Source organism: Bos indicus x Bos taurus, chromosome 17 (assembly GCF_003369695.1).
Source record: "Bos indicus x Bos taurus breed Angus x Brahman F1 hybrid chromosome 17, Bos_hybrid_MaternalHap_v2.0, whole genome shotgun sequence".
Lineage (NCBI taxonomy): Eukaryota > Metazoa > Chordata > Mammalia > Artiodactyla > Bovidae > Bos > Bos indicus x Bos taurus.
The window spans coordinates 53505881-53520358 of NC_040092.1; the positions used below are offsets into that span (position 1 = coordinate 53505881).

Here is a 14478-nt window from a genome sequence, read left to right on the forward strand (position 1 = left end):
AAATATGTTTTACAGCAATGTATGGCCCTAGGTGGGCCAGGTTTGACACTAGAATGTGAGCCCAATGATGGTGTCAGTTCTGGGCAAAGGGAGTTAAGAGCAGGTATTAAGCTTTTCTCAAGATCTCTCTCTCTTTCATGGTAACTTTGAAATCCATATGCTGAACATACACCGCGAAGAAGCCTGGCTTCCTGAATGACCACATGGAGCACAACCCCTTGGCTCCAACACATACCTACCTTCAGCTTACTGCATTGTGATATATTGTAGGGGAAATTTTTTTTTTTTTTAATTCTGTTAAGATACTAAAGATTTGGGGGTTTTCTGTTACAGTAGTTATCCTATCCTGATTTATTCCAACATTTTCCCCAATGTTTAGCACATAGTAAGTACCCCCAATAAATGTTAGCTGAGGATGCTACAACTGTTATTTGTTGTTTTATTATTATTACTTGAGACAATAGGGCATAGTGGTTTAAGTTCAAGTTCTGGAATCAGGCAACACTGGGTCTAACTCTTGATTCCACATTTACCTACTTGCTTTGCCAGTTCCTTGGTCTCTTGAGCCTCACTTTTCACTTATCCACTTGCCTGCCTTGGAAGGTCGCTGTGAGCATTGCACGAGATGGAGCATGTAAATCTTTTCACAAATGCACGGAGTGAGTGCTCATTAAGTGCAAACTGCTAGTAATACTACCTTGAGAGCAGAATCTGATACTAGGGAAGTTTGAAGATTTACTACCGCCTCATTTATGGAGAAACACCCAGTGAAGCAGAACTCCCCTGCATCTTAACATCTCAGCCAGAAAGTACAGCATGCCTTCCTTTCTGCCCCCAGGTCATGTGCAAGAGTGGACTGGTCACTTTGGCACCCTGAAACCTGACTGTACTTTCTGTAATCGCCCCAGGAATGTGTACTCTGAATGCATATCCATAATATGGTCAGGTCAGTAATTACTCTAGCTGGCAAAGATAATAATGTGTTAACAGATCAGGCCTCAAGTGCTCATAAATTATTCTTTCTCACCTTTCTGGGCAGGTAGTTCAGGAGTGCAGGGGATGTGAGTTGTTACTGGCCACTGAGGTCTTCTGGTAGCTGGTTCTCTCACTGCGAAAGCTCCCGGCATGCTCCATTTTCCCAGAGCCACCGGTTGCAATCAAAGCATGCTGGTAGTTGATATCTTCTAATATTTGTTGCTCTCTTTCTGCCTGGCACTTGTGGCTCCATCTTGACACGAAGCCGTTTCCATTATTGCTGTTAGTAACTAAATAGCCCTTGGACTCTAGCTGGGAAACACAGCCAGAAAGTGCTTAGTGTTACCCTATTTCCTGCAAACAAAAATCCTGACAGCTTCAGGCCCATTTTTACTTTATTATTTATACAGCCAGGCCATTTATTGCAAGACACTACCTCTCTCCAGCTTGGAATAGGCAAATTATTCCATTTTCTATTGTAAATGGTGCAATTCCTGATTCAGCAGCCTCAATAGGAGGCAGACTTGGGATGGAAGGATTTGCACATTTGTTGTTGAGAGCAGAAAATCATTATCTGTGCCCTGTTTTTCTCTGGCACTTAAAACAGAGGCGGGATTGAAGAGACAGATTTTCATATCACTTTAGCCTTTGGGTCAGGTTATTGCTGGAGAGAGAGAAAGAAAGAGAGAGCTTGGACAGCACGGATTCATTTTAATGGTCTATTGGTTCCACTTAGTGAAGGCCTATTAATTGTATAACATGCATCTGTATCTGTGTCTTTCAAATAACATTTCTAACCACCTGGGGAACTGCTCAGAAGACACAGAGGGATAAATAAAGAATGGGTGCAATTAGGCAGTTACGATCAAGGATGGAGAAAGGTTTGAAAGGAGAGATGGGAAAGATGCTCTGACTTCAATGCCACAGGATATTTTTAATCAAAAAAAAAGGCTCTAGTTATGAAAGTCTTTCTTTCATAAATTGCTACACAAGCAATATAAAGACTGAAGAAGTAAATTCATCAATGAGGGGATGACATGTATTATGAAAAGTAGGAGAGCCAGGAGTTTTCTTATTGAAAAGACACTTACTTTTTATTTGGATAAAAACCTGGTAAAATTACATTTTTCCTTCTTGTCTATCATTTCCTAATGAAATTCCATTTGGATGAAATATGGGAATTAATAAGTATTTTTGGTATGTTTTTAACCCCACCTAGTGTCCCATGCCCACTGAGGGACCCCAAAGTGCATCTCTGGGGAAATTTCAAGAAGCATCTCGATCCCCGTGTAAGAGGAGCTGTCCAGTCACGGGATCCTTGCCCCTTCCTGACAGCTCCATTCACCCAACCTCTGCCATCACAGAGCATAAAGTATTAGGGGACAAGGGGCTTTCTTTAAGTATAGTGTTTTGATTATCTCACCTTAGAAAAAAGAAAAACAAAAATTTTTTTTAAATATTTAGATTTTTTATTATGTGTTATTCTCTTTTATTAGAGAGAAGGAAATTAATGGCAACAGATCTTTTCTCTTTGTATTTGAATTACTCCATTTTGATTTGCTGGGAAAGACAAAGTATCCAACAAAAAGTGCCTTTGCTTCTAGAACATTCTCAGGTGGAAGGAATAAGTCAGTTAGGAGTGAGCCCTTTTTGATGTGGCCACCTTGAGAGAGGAGGATTAGCCAAGATCAGGCTCTCTCCCTGACGCCTGAGCAACTGGGAAACCATTGTAAGAGGACCAGAACTCATCTCTGGCTAGAGCGCACACTTGGCTTCTTTTGGAGGATGTTTTATTTTTTAATTTAAATTTATTTAATTGGAGGCTAATTACTTTACAATATTGTATTGGTTTTGCCATACATCAACATGAATCCGCCACGGGTGTACACATGTTCCCCATCCTGAACCCCCCTCCCACCTCCCTCCCTGTACCATCCCAGAAATCAATTCAACTCCATGGCTTTTGGATGAGAGCCCAGCAGTAGACAAGCTGCAGTCCAGGAGGCAGAATCAATATGGTGCCCACTACCAGCCAGTCTGAGTCAGACAGGGACACCTGGACAGTGAACTTATCTTGGGCCTACAGGTGGCTGTTAAGGAAATGAGTGGTTGATATCTCTACTTCAATCATAGTCCACCACATACTCAAAATACGGGCTTCTGCTTTAAAAAGTCTGAGTGCTATTAGTTAAAGGAGTAACTAATTCTATTTTCTCTCCTAACAGGTAGGACATTACAACAAGCTATTTCTCTGCTAAAATGGGCCTTCTTATGAGTCCAGGATGAGACCTAGGAGTTGAACTGTGATATAAGTCCCAAGGAGGAAAATATAGTGCCGTCTTAAATTCCATCAAACACAATTATGAACAGCAACAACCTGTAACATTCAGGACACTAGAAGTAGTATATAGGGCTTTCCTGGTGCCTCAGTATGTAAAGAACCTGCCTGCAATGCAGGAGACCTGGGTTCCATCCCTGGGTCAGGAAGATCCCCTGCAGGAGGGCATGGCAACCCACTCCAGTATTCTTGCCTGGAGAATCCCCATGGGCAGAGGAGCCTGGCAGGCTATGGGGTCACAGAGTTGGACATGCCTAAGCAACTAAGCACCGCACAGTAGTATATAGGACTTAAAGTTCAGCCTGGAACTGGGTTTTATTAAAAGCATCATACTTCAACTTTCAGAGTGTCTCCTTTAGCCCATACTACAGAGATTGTTATACAAGCCTCATGCACTATCAGCCAGAGACCACCTCTCTTATTCTACAATGCAATTTAAGACCTTCAATAATAGCCATATATGACTTTATTATCCTTACATTATGAAGCTTAGTGTCCTCTACTTGGCAATTCAAAAGCACTTGCTAAATAAAATTAAATGGAATGGAATTAACTTCTTGCAAAGACTAGAAATTTAGCAATTTAGTGTATTTTCCCCATATGATCCTACTCTGTGTGACTTTGTTTCAGTTGAATGACATACCTAATTAGGGGGGAAAAAATGCTTTGTCCTCCACCTATGACAGGGGTGATCAAAACTGTTACGTTTGGGGAACAATTTTTCAAAGTTGGGTTACCCCCTTATACATAAGACCAAGTAGAGAATCACAGCTAAGTCATATAACACCACTGATTAAACAAATATATTTCATAGGTACTAAAGAAGCATGGCCAGATGGTGAAAGTCACTCAGTCATATCTGACTCTTTGCAATCCCACAGACTATACAGTCCATGGAATTCTCCAGGCCAGAATACTGGAGTGGGTAGCTTCCCCTTCTCCAGGGAATCTTTCCAACCCAGGGATCGAACCCAGGTCTCCCACATTGCAGGCAGATTCTTTACCAGCTGAGCCACAAGGGAAGGCCAAGAATATTGGAGTGGGTAGTCTATCCACAGGAAGATCCCTGGCCCAGGAATTGAACCAGAGTCTCCTGCATTGCAGACGGATTCTTTACCAACTGAGCTACCAGAGAAGCCCTCAAATAGGTTTAAATCAGTCTTTCAAGATAGAACTGACTAGGTTTTAACTTCTTGTCATGAGGACCTATTACTGATGACACATTTTACATATTTTATCTACTGTTCTTAACAGATAAAAATAGACATGTAAGAGGGAGCAGTCATCTACCACTCTGCTCTCAAAAACTCAGATGGCTCTGATCATTGTTTAGAGAAAGCCACCTCCAACTCAAAGGCCAGAGAAAAAAGGAAAGAATTAATACTGTTTTAAAGACTTTCAAACTATTCTTGTTCAGCCATAAAAAAGGGAGGGTATGGGGAGGGAGGAGGGTTCAGGTTGGGGAACACAGGTATACCTGTGGTGGATTCATTTCGATATTTGGCAAAACTAACACAATATTGTAAAGTTTAAAAATAAAATAAAATTAAAAAAAAAAGAATGAAATAATGCCATTTGCCCCAACATAGTTGGACCTAGATATTATCATACTAAGTGAAGTCAGACAGAATGACAGGTGTCATATGATATTATTCATATGTGGAAGCTAATTTTTAAGAAATATAAACAAACTTATTTACAAAACAAACAGACTCACAGATTTAAAAAACAAATTTATGGTTACCAAACGGAAAACCTGGGGGGGGGGGGGTGGCATAAATTAGGAGCTTGGGATTAACATACATACACTACTATGAATTAAATAGATAACCAATAAGGACCTACGGTATAGCACAGGGAACAGTATTCAATATTCTATAATAACATATCAAAAAAGAATCTGAAATAGAGTAACTACATGTATTGGGTTGGCCAAAATGTTGATTCAGGTTTTTCCATAGGATGTTAAGAAAGAATTTGAACAAATTTTCTGGCCAACCCAATATAACTGAACACCATGCTGGATACCTGAAACTAACACAATGATGTAAATCAACTAGACTGCAATAAAATTAAAATTAAAAAATAAATAGTGTCAAAATAAACCTTACAAGAGAAAAGATAAACCCAAACAACATGGAGAAAAAAATATTTGCTAAGGAAATGTATCATTCACTGTCAATATATTAGGGAATACAAAGCCAGTTCTATAGCAGCTGCTGAATCATGCTTCTAAGGGACAGCCTTTTTACCTTCTCGTGGCATATGGAACAGCTAGAAAATTATTAATATAATCCTCATCATCGCAAAGCATACTGTGAAGTGAAAGTGAAAGTGTTAGTCACTCAGTCGCATCTGACTGTTTGCGACCCCATGGACTGTAGTCCACCAGGGTCCTCTGTCCCTGGAATTCTCAGGCAAGAACACTGGAGTGGGTAGCCATTCCCTTCTCCAGAGGATCTTCCTGACCCAGAGATCAAACGGGGGTCTCCCGCACTGCAGGCAGATTCTTTACCATCTGAGCCACCAGGCAAGCCCAAAGCATACTTTAGTAAATATCCATTGTGGACTGAGGTGACCTGCAGGGATTGAGAGGCACACCTCAAGCCCAAGGAGAGGTGCATCTCAAGCACTATTCCTTCTAGAAGAGTGACTGGCAAATTGTGCAGAGGGCCAGACAGCAAATATTTTGTTGACATTTTGCCTAAGTAAGTGTCTGTCTCAACTATTCAACTCTAGGTTGGAGCACAAAATCAGTCACAGATAATACATAAAGGAATGGGCATGGCTGTGGTCAATAAAACTTGACTTGCAAAGAGAGGAAGTGGTGGGATTTGGCCAATGGGCCAAAAGTTGCTGACCCTTACTCTGGGAGAATAAAATGGGAACTGAGTGAGTAGGCTTTGCACACACCACCCCCAAATACACACACAAGGAAGCTTTATTCTTATCTATTTTGCCTACTGAGTTTCCATGTGAGATATTGCCTTCAAATATTTTTACAACTGAAAAACAGATAAGTAAAACTTTGAAAACTAGTTTAATAAATATTATAAATATATATATACACCTTCATTAAAAGGACAGCATTATTTAACTAAATTCCACTACTTTTTTCTGAATCTAAGATTCAAAAGAAACCAATATTTGAAGAAATACTAACACCTAGGCACAAAGAAAGTTATTTTACTCACTAATTTTTTTTAATGGCATCTATTATTTTCCTAAATCTAGATCCTTCTTTTTAGTTTCAAAGAGAGACAGGTTAGTTTAATCATTTGGTTTTTGCTTTATTCACTTCTATACTTCTCTACTTACAAATATTGAAAAATTTTCAGATCCTTGGGATGTTTATGAGCTCTGATTAAGTCAGTTATAACTAAAGCATGAAAAGAAGTTCCAGCACTTTTATTTACTTTTTTAACTAACTGATATATTTAGATGCCAAACTACATGTGATACCTGTAGGGGAAAAGTTTCTGGGAATTAAGAGTGGGAAGGATAGATAACACTTTAAACTCATCTTTACCTACCATTCTTGAGTTTCTCTACTAATCCCAGGGAAAGCTTCCAGCAGACTTCCCCTTTCAACTTAATTTGCTAGTAGTTTTCACTACATATAAAATAAATAATCAACAAGCAACTACTGTAGAGTACAAGTAGCTCTACTCAATACTCTGTAATAACCTAACTGGGAAAAGAATCTGAAAAAGAATAGATGTATGTGTATGTATAACTGGGCTTCCCAGCTGGTGCTAGTGGTGAAGAACCCACCTGCCGATTCAGGAGACAAAAGAGGATGCAGGTTCGATCCCTGGGTCGGGAAGATCCCCTGGAGGACGAAATGGTCAACAACTTCAGTATCTCTGCCTGGAGAACCCCATGGAAGAGGAGCCTAGTGGGCTACAGCCCATGGGGTTTCAAAGAGTTGGACACAACTGAAGCGACTTAGCACACACATACACATATGTATAACTAAATCACTTTGCTGTACATCTGAAACTAACATAACATTGTAAATCAACTACACTCCAATATACAATTTTTTTAATCTCTCCACACTGTCACAAAAAATGAAAATAATATTCATTTAAAATTTCCTAATAGTTTTCAAACTTCAACTGTATAATACTTAATTAGGGATGCCCAACGGAGATGCAAAATTCAATGAGTCTCATTCAGAAGATCCGAGGTCAGGCCCAGGAATCTGCATTTTTAATACATATCCTCTGTGAGTAATGTACACTTTGGGAAACACCACAGTTGAGTGAAATAATGATATATATTACATCGATTTATAGCAACAGGTTCTTACCCTTCTGAAAAGTGGGAGAATCAGAGAATAGTATATTTTTTAGACAAGGGTTCTCTACTGAGATTTTTTTCAATGACATGTTTGCTCTAGGTATCTGAAGAGTATTTTAACTTCTTTGTTATTCCATTTTCTGGTATTCACTGACATCTACTCCTAACAAAATATTTTAAAAAGGTACAGCAACACAACTAGAAGATATGATCTATATTTTAAAGCAGCACTGGTTTGAGACCTTTCTCAGATGTCTTTGGGGAGTTGAGTTTATATTCTATTCTAAAAGAACCAACTCTCAGTAGACACTGGTGTTAGAGTCAGACAAGTTGAAATCATTGTACAAGCACATTTTTAGTCAGTTCCAGATTTCATTCAAACAGTATTAAAGTTTCTTTGTACTTCATTTTCATGAGAAGTAACTGCTATAACTTCTAAGAAAAAAAAAGAATCATGGGAACTACAAGTATTGATCTTTGATGAAAAAATGTTTAAAAAAGGAATTTATGAGAAAGAGCAAACTACGTCTAGAGTACTAAGTGCAAGCATAGTAACAATCTGGAAACACTGAGAAGATACAGTAAACACTTAATTGTGAGAGTCACATTTAGCTGAATACAGCGTGCAAGACAAAGAGAAACGGGTCCTATTTCTGCGTGGTTTTCTGTCACAACTCCAAGTTGCTGATGACATAGTTTCAGCCATTTTTGAAAAAATTGTGTTTTGGTGCACACAAGTGAAGCTCTTCACTAATCCAGGACTGCGGATGTGAATGCAGCACGGGTTTATTTACAATCAGGCCTCATATTTCCAAAAGGAAAATCCATTTCTAAAAATCTTTAGGAGACTTAATGTCTGCAAAAACTCTCCTCCCGCCCCGTCCCCTCAAGGGTGTCAACTTGTGATGGGTGAATCAAACAATCAACTTGACGAGGAGCACAAACATTAGAAAATAGTTCGCGACCAGTGCCGTTGCTGCAGGGGATTGTGGGAGCCACCGCGTCCCGCTCGCTTGGAGAGTTGTCCGCTGGTTCTCAGCTTGAAGAAGATTCTACAGTCCTTATTGATCCTTTTTCTTGGCGTTACCATTTTTTGAAGCAAAGTTAACCTAGTTTTCTAGTTGATCTTTCTTTTTGGCCATCTTTAAAAAAAATTTTTTTTTTTAATCTATAAACTAGACAAGAGATAGTTCTACAATGTCCAAGTCATTCCAGCAGTCATCTCTCGGTAGGGACTTGCAGGGTCATGGGCGTGACCTGTCTGCAGCAGGAATAGAACTTCTTGCTGCTGCTACCCAGTCTTTAAGTATGCCAGCATCTCTTGGAAGGATGAACCAGGGTACTGCACGCCTTGCTAGTTTAATGAATCTTGGAATGAGTTCTTCATTGAATCAACAAGGAGCTCATAGTACACTGTCTTCTGCTAGTACTTCTTCCCATAATTTGCAGTCTATATTTAACATTGGAAGTAGAGGTCCGCTCCCTTTGTCTTCTCAACACCGTGGAGATGCAGACCAGGCCAGTAACATTTTGGCCAGCTTTGGTCTGTCTGCTAGAGACTTAGATGAACTGAGTCATTATCTAGAGGACAAGATTACTCCTGAGAATTTGCCCCAGATCCTTCTGCAGCTTAAAAGGAGGAGAACTAAAGAAGGCCCTACATTGAGTTATGGTAGAGAATGGCAGATCTGCTACACGGGAGCCACCATACAGAGTACCTAGGGACGATTGGGAAGAAAAAAGGCACTTTAGAAGAGATAGTTTTGATGATCGTGGTCCTAGTCTCAACCCAGTGCTTGATTATGACCATGGAAGTCATTCTCAAGAATCTGGTTATTATGACAGAATGGATTATGAAGATGACAGATTAAGAGATGGAGAAAGATGTAGGGATGATTCTTTTTTTGGTGAGACATCGCATAACTATCATAAATTTGACAGTGAGTATGAGAGAATGGGACGTGGTCCTGGCTCCTTACAAGAGACGTCTCTCTTTGAGAAAAAGAGGGGCGCTCCTCCAAGTAGCAATATTGAAGACTTCCATGGACTCTTACCGAAGGGTTATCCCCATCTGTGCTCTATATGTGATTTGCCAGTTCATTCTAATAAGGAGTGGAGTCAACATATCAATGGAGCAAGTCACAGTCGTCGATGCCAGCTTCTTCTTGAAATCTACCCAGAATGGAATCCTAACACTGATACAGGACATACAATGGGTGATCCATTCATGTTGCAGCAGTCTACAAACCCAGCACCAGGAATTCTGGGACCTCCACCCCCATCATTTCATCTTGGGGGACCAGCAGTTGGACCAAGAGGAAATCTGGGTGCTGGAAATGGAAACCTGCAAGGACCAAGACACATGCAGAAAGGCAGAGTGGAAACTAGCCGAGTTGTTCACATCATGGATTTCCAGCGAGGGAAAAACTTGAGATATCAACTATTACAACTGGTGGAACCATTTGGAGTTATTTCAAATCATCTTATTCTAAATAAAATTAATGAGGCATTTATTGAAATGGCAACCACAGAAGATGCTCAGGCTGCAGTGGATTATTACACAACCACCCCAGCATTAGTATTTGGCAAGCCAGTGAGAGTGCATTTATCCCAGAAGTACAAGAGAATAAAGAAACCTGAGGGTAAGCCAGACCAGAAGTTTGTTCAAAAACAAGAGCTTGGACGAGTGATACATCTCAGCAACTTACCTCATTCTGGCTATTCTGACAGTGCTGTCCTCAAGCTTGCTGAGCCTTATGGGAAAATATAGAATTATATACTGATGAGGATGAAAAGTCAGGCCTTTATTGAGATAGAGACCAGAGAAGATGCAATGGCAATGGTTGTCCACTGTTTGAAAAAGGCCCTTTGGTTTCAAGGGAGATGTGTAAAAGTTGACCTGTCTGAAAAATACAAAAAATTGGTACTCAGGATTCCCAACAGAGGCATTGACTTGCTCAAAAAAGATAAATCCCGGAAAAGATCTTACTCTCCAGATGGCAAAGAATCTCCAAGTGATAAGAAATCCAAAACTGATGGTTCTCAGAAGACTGAAAGTACTGCTGAAGGTAAAGAACAAGAAGAGAAGTCAGGTGAAGATGGTGAAAAAGATACAAAGGATGACCAGGCAGAACAAGAGCCTAACATGCTTCTTGAATCTGAAGATGAGCTACTTGTAGATGAAGAAGCAGCAGCAGCACTGCTAGAAAGTGGCAGTTCAGTGGGAGATGAAACAGATCTTGCTAATTTAGGGGATGTGGCATCTGATGGGAAAAAAGAACCTTCAGACAAAGCTGTGAAAAAAGATGCAAATGCTAGTGCTTCTGGAGCTGCAAAGAAAAAGCTTAAAAAGGTGGACAAGATCGAGGAACTTGACCAAGAAAATGAAGCAGCGTTGGAAAATGGAATTAAAAATGAGGAAAATACAGAGCCAGGTGCTGAATCTGCTGAGAATGCTGATGATCCCAACAAAGATACAAGTGAAAATGCAGATGGCCAAAGTGATGAAAACAAGGAGGACTATACAATCCCAGATGAGTATAGAATTGGACCATATCAACCCAATGTTCCTGTTGGTATAGACTATGTGATACCTAAAACAGGGTTTTACTGTAAGCTGTGTTCACTCTTTTATACAAATGAAGAAGTTGCAAAGAATACTCATTGCAGCAGCCTTCCTCATTATCAGAAATTAAAGAAATTTCTGAATAAATTGGCAGAAGAACGCAGGCAGAAGAAGGAAGTTTGAGATGTGCAAGAAGCTTAATGATTTCAAAGAAAATAATGGTTCTTTGTTTTTAAATGTTAACCTTTTTTAAATACAATACTGATAGTTAGAAGAAAACTATTGTACTCTTTTGTTTTAGTGGAAAATAATAGATAATAGATGTCTGTTCATGTGTTAAGTGTTATAGCAAAAATACATATACGGTTAAGTTATGAAGAATTGTTTTTGTTTTATCAAAATAGTAACAGACAGAAATACTTTGTAGAGACTGACTTCGTATGCTAAAGACACTTGCACCACTAAGAAAGATATGTAGAAGCATTCAGAGAAATGAAATTTAGTAGTTCCAAGCTTCAGAGATATGTCAAAACTTTTGATTCCATTCAATAAAGAACAAAACCAATTGTATTTTTATTACTTTCATCTAAAACATTCCACATTTTAATCTGAGCCTTGCAGACTTTTCATTTGGAGTTTGAAGCATTTTTGGTTTTGTTTCATTTATGGAGAACTTCACTAATGTGCGATTGGTAATTAAAATGCAGGCGCAGTTTTCTTTCAATGTCATGTTGTTATTTAGGTAATAAGACATATTAAGTAATTGGCTTTATATTTTGTAATTTTTTCCCCTAAGTTCCTGCTAGATTTCGTATTCTAGAAGTTAATGTATTTTCAGTGAAATGTAAAAATATTTCCCTTCTCTTTGACCAGTGTTAATTTCTTGAGATCTTATTGCTTGTCACTTGAATCCTGTAGCTGTCATACATCATCTGGTATAAGCAACATTTGATTTTTGAAGTGTGTAGACCATCTCTTTGTATTTTCAAGATGTAATTTTACATTTCTGCATTTTAAAAAAAGTTTGGCCATAATCTTAGATGCACGCTTCGAATTCATATACTTGCATATGTGACCTTTGTGAACAGAAATTTGCATGTATAATCTGTGTTTACTTGTAACTTTCTGGTTATATTATATACTGCTTATATCTGTGGATTCAAGTTTCTTAAGAGAGTACCAATAAAAAACAAAAACCTAGGCCATGTTCATTGGTTATACATGTTTGAGGTGTTAACCAATATATTTGTCACAGTTATGGTTTTTATTTACTGTTACACTGTCTTGCATGCTTTAACAAATTATTCCATTTTTAATCTAGAGTGTTCTAAAAACTGCTACTAAAAATCTGAGTTTAAAAAAAAAAAAAAAACACCAAAAAAGAAAATAGTTCGCAACTCTCATGATGTCTGTCACCTTTTAAAAGCTTTCAAGTACTCCCCTCCCCTTTCAGTAAGTTATGTAAACCAGAAACCCAGGAAAGCAATGAAGTTGGCTGGTCTGGAAGATAATTCACATTCCCAGAGTGAAAAATACTGCTTATCCGCTCTCATCTCCAGGCCACATGCTACATCACATTCACATTTCAATACTGACTCAGCCTATTACTTGCCTCTTTCATGTGGTTTCCTCCTCAAGATTCATCTCCTCAGAAAACTGAGTTTTGTACCAAATTTCTGAAACTCTGTCTTTCTACCTTGCCATAATATATTTCCCTTGTTTATTTTACCACATGATATCTTATCAATGAAAACCAATACCCCCTGAAAGAGAACTGGTTTAAAGTCCTCTTTAAAGATATAAAGTATATAGATATAAAGTGGTGTATATCAAGTGTTTGTCTAAGGATATTTTCATGCAACAGAAGCTCTTTGAGTGTGGTCTGCAGTCAGAACCATCAGCATCATCTTGGTGGTTTAGTCGCTAAGTCATGCCTGATGGACTGTAGCCCGCCAGGCTCCTCTGTCCATGGGATTCTCCAGGCAAGAACACTGGAGTTGGTGGCCCTTTCCTCCTCCAGGGGATCTTCCCAACCCAGGGATTGAACCTGGGTCTCCTGCATTGCAGGTGGATTCTTTACCAACTGAGCTACAACCCAGCATCACCTTGAAAAAATGCAAACCTCCACACCTATATCCAGACCTGCAAAATCTACATCTCCATTTTAACAAGATCCCAAAGTGATTCATATTGTCAGAATCACTTCCTAAGCCCAAGATGGAGCTATTCCCACCTCGGGGACTTTTGTCAATAAACCTGAACATAGCTAACTTCCTGGCCCCATAAATATTCTGCTTAGCCAAAAATGTAGGACATTCTGTTAGCCAATCATCAAATATCAAGCCAGCTCTGGGCTGTGTGCTGCTGCTGCTGCTAAGTCGCTTCAGTTGTGTCCGACTCTGTGTGACCCCATAGACGGCAGCCCACCAGGCTCCCCTGTCCCTGGGATTCTCCAGGCAAGAACACTGGAGTGGGTTGCCATTTTCTTCTCCAATGCATGGAAGTGAATAGTGAAAGTGAAGTCGCTCAGTCATGTCTGACTCTGTGCGACCCCATAGACAGCAGCCCACCAGGCTCCTCCGTCCATGGGATTTTCCAGGCAAGAGTACTGGAAAATCCCATGGACGGAGGAGCCTTGCTTATTCCTTCTTACCCACAACAAGGTTGACTGTATGGCTCCAACCAATTAGATACTTTCTATCGTTCTCTTCTTGTTCTTCATTCTTTATCCTAAGAAACCTTCCTGTCCTGTCTTCTGCCCCATTTTGTTATAATCTCTGGATGGAGATTGTCCATTTTATGAAGTGTTAGTTTGTTTTTATCACCTCAATTGTCTTCTTTCATTATTTTTTAATAGTCTATACTTCAAAATTTAAGAAGCAGAAGTTCTTGCACAGGCAAGGAATCTGGGCAGGGAGGAAATCAGAACCACCAGGGAGGGTGTTCTATATGCCCATCTAGCTCCCACACTCATAGGATTCTGATTCTGCCATGTCCTATGAGACTGCCCTGGAAGGATTGGGTGGAAGACATGCTGGAGATATTTCTTCTGTTTTTCCTGGTGGGAAGAGTCCTAGGGTGTCATTTACCACTCTGTCTAGGGTAGACCACACAGAAGGTCAAATTCTGGAGAGACAATTATTTTCAAACAAGCTATTATAGCTTAGAACTCCAGTGCAGAAGGCGGTGCCTGACATAGAATGTGTATGTGAAGAGCAGCAAAATCACAGATGAAATGCAGAACCATTTCAACATCTTGAACAAAGCTTCTTGGTAGGATGACACGAGACCACCT

At 39.5% G+C, this 14478-nt stretch overlaps 1 pseudogene across 1 annotated transcript; it reads left to right on the plus strand.

Annotated features, from left to right (window-relative positions):
* The first annotated feature begins 8636 nt into the window (after positions 1-8636).
* Positions 8637-11768, plus strand: LOC113907770 (annotated as a pseudogene). Its single transcript, XR_003515273.1, has one exon. The product of XR_003515273.1 is annotated as a matrin-3 pseudogene (transcript).
* Positions 11769-14478: the final 2710 nt, after the last annotated feature.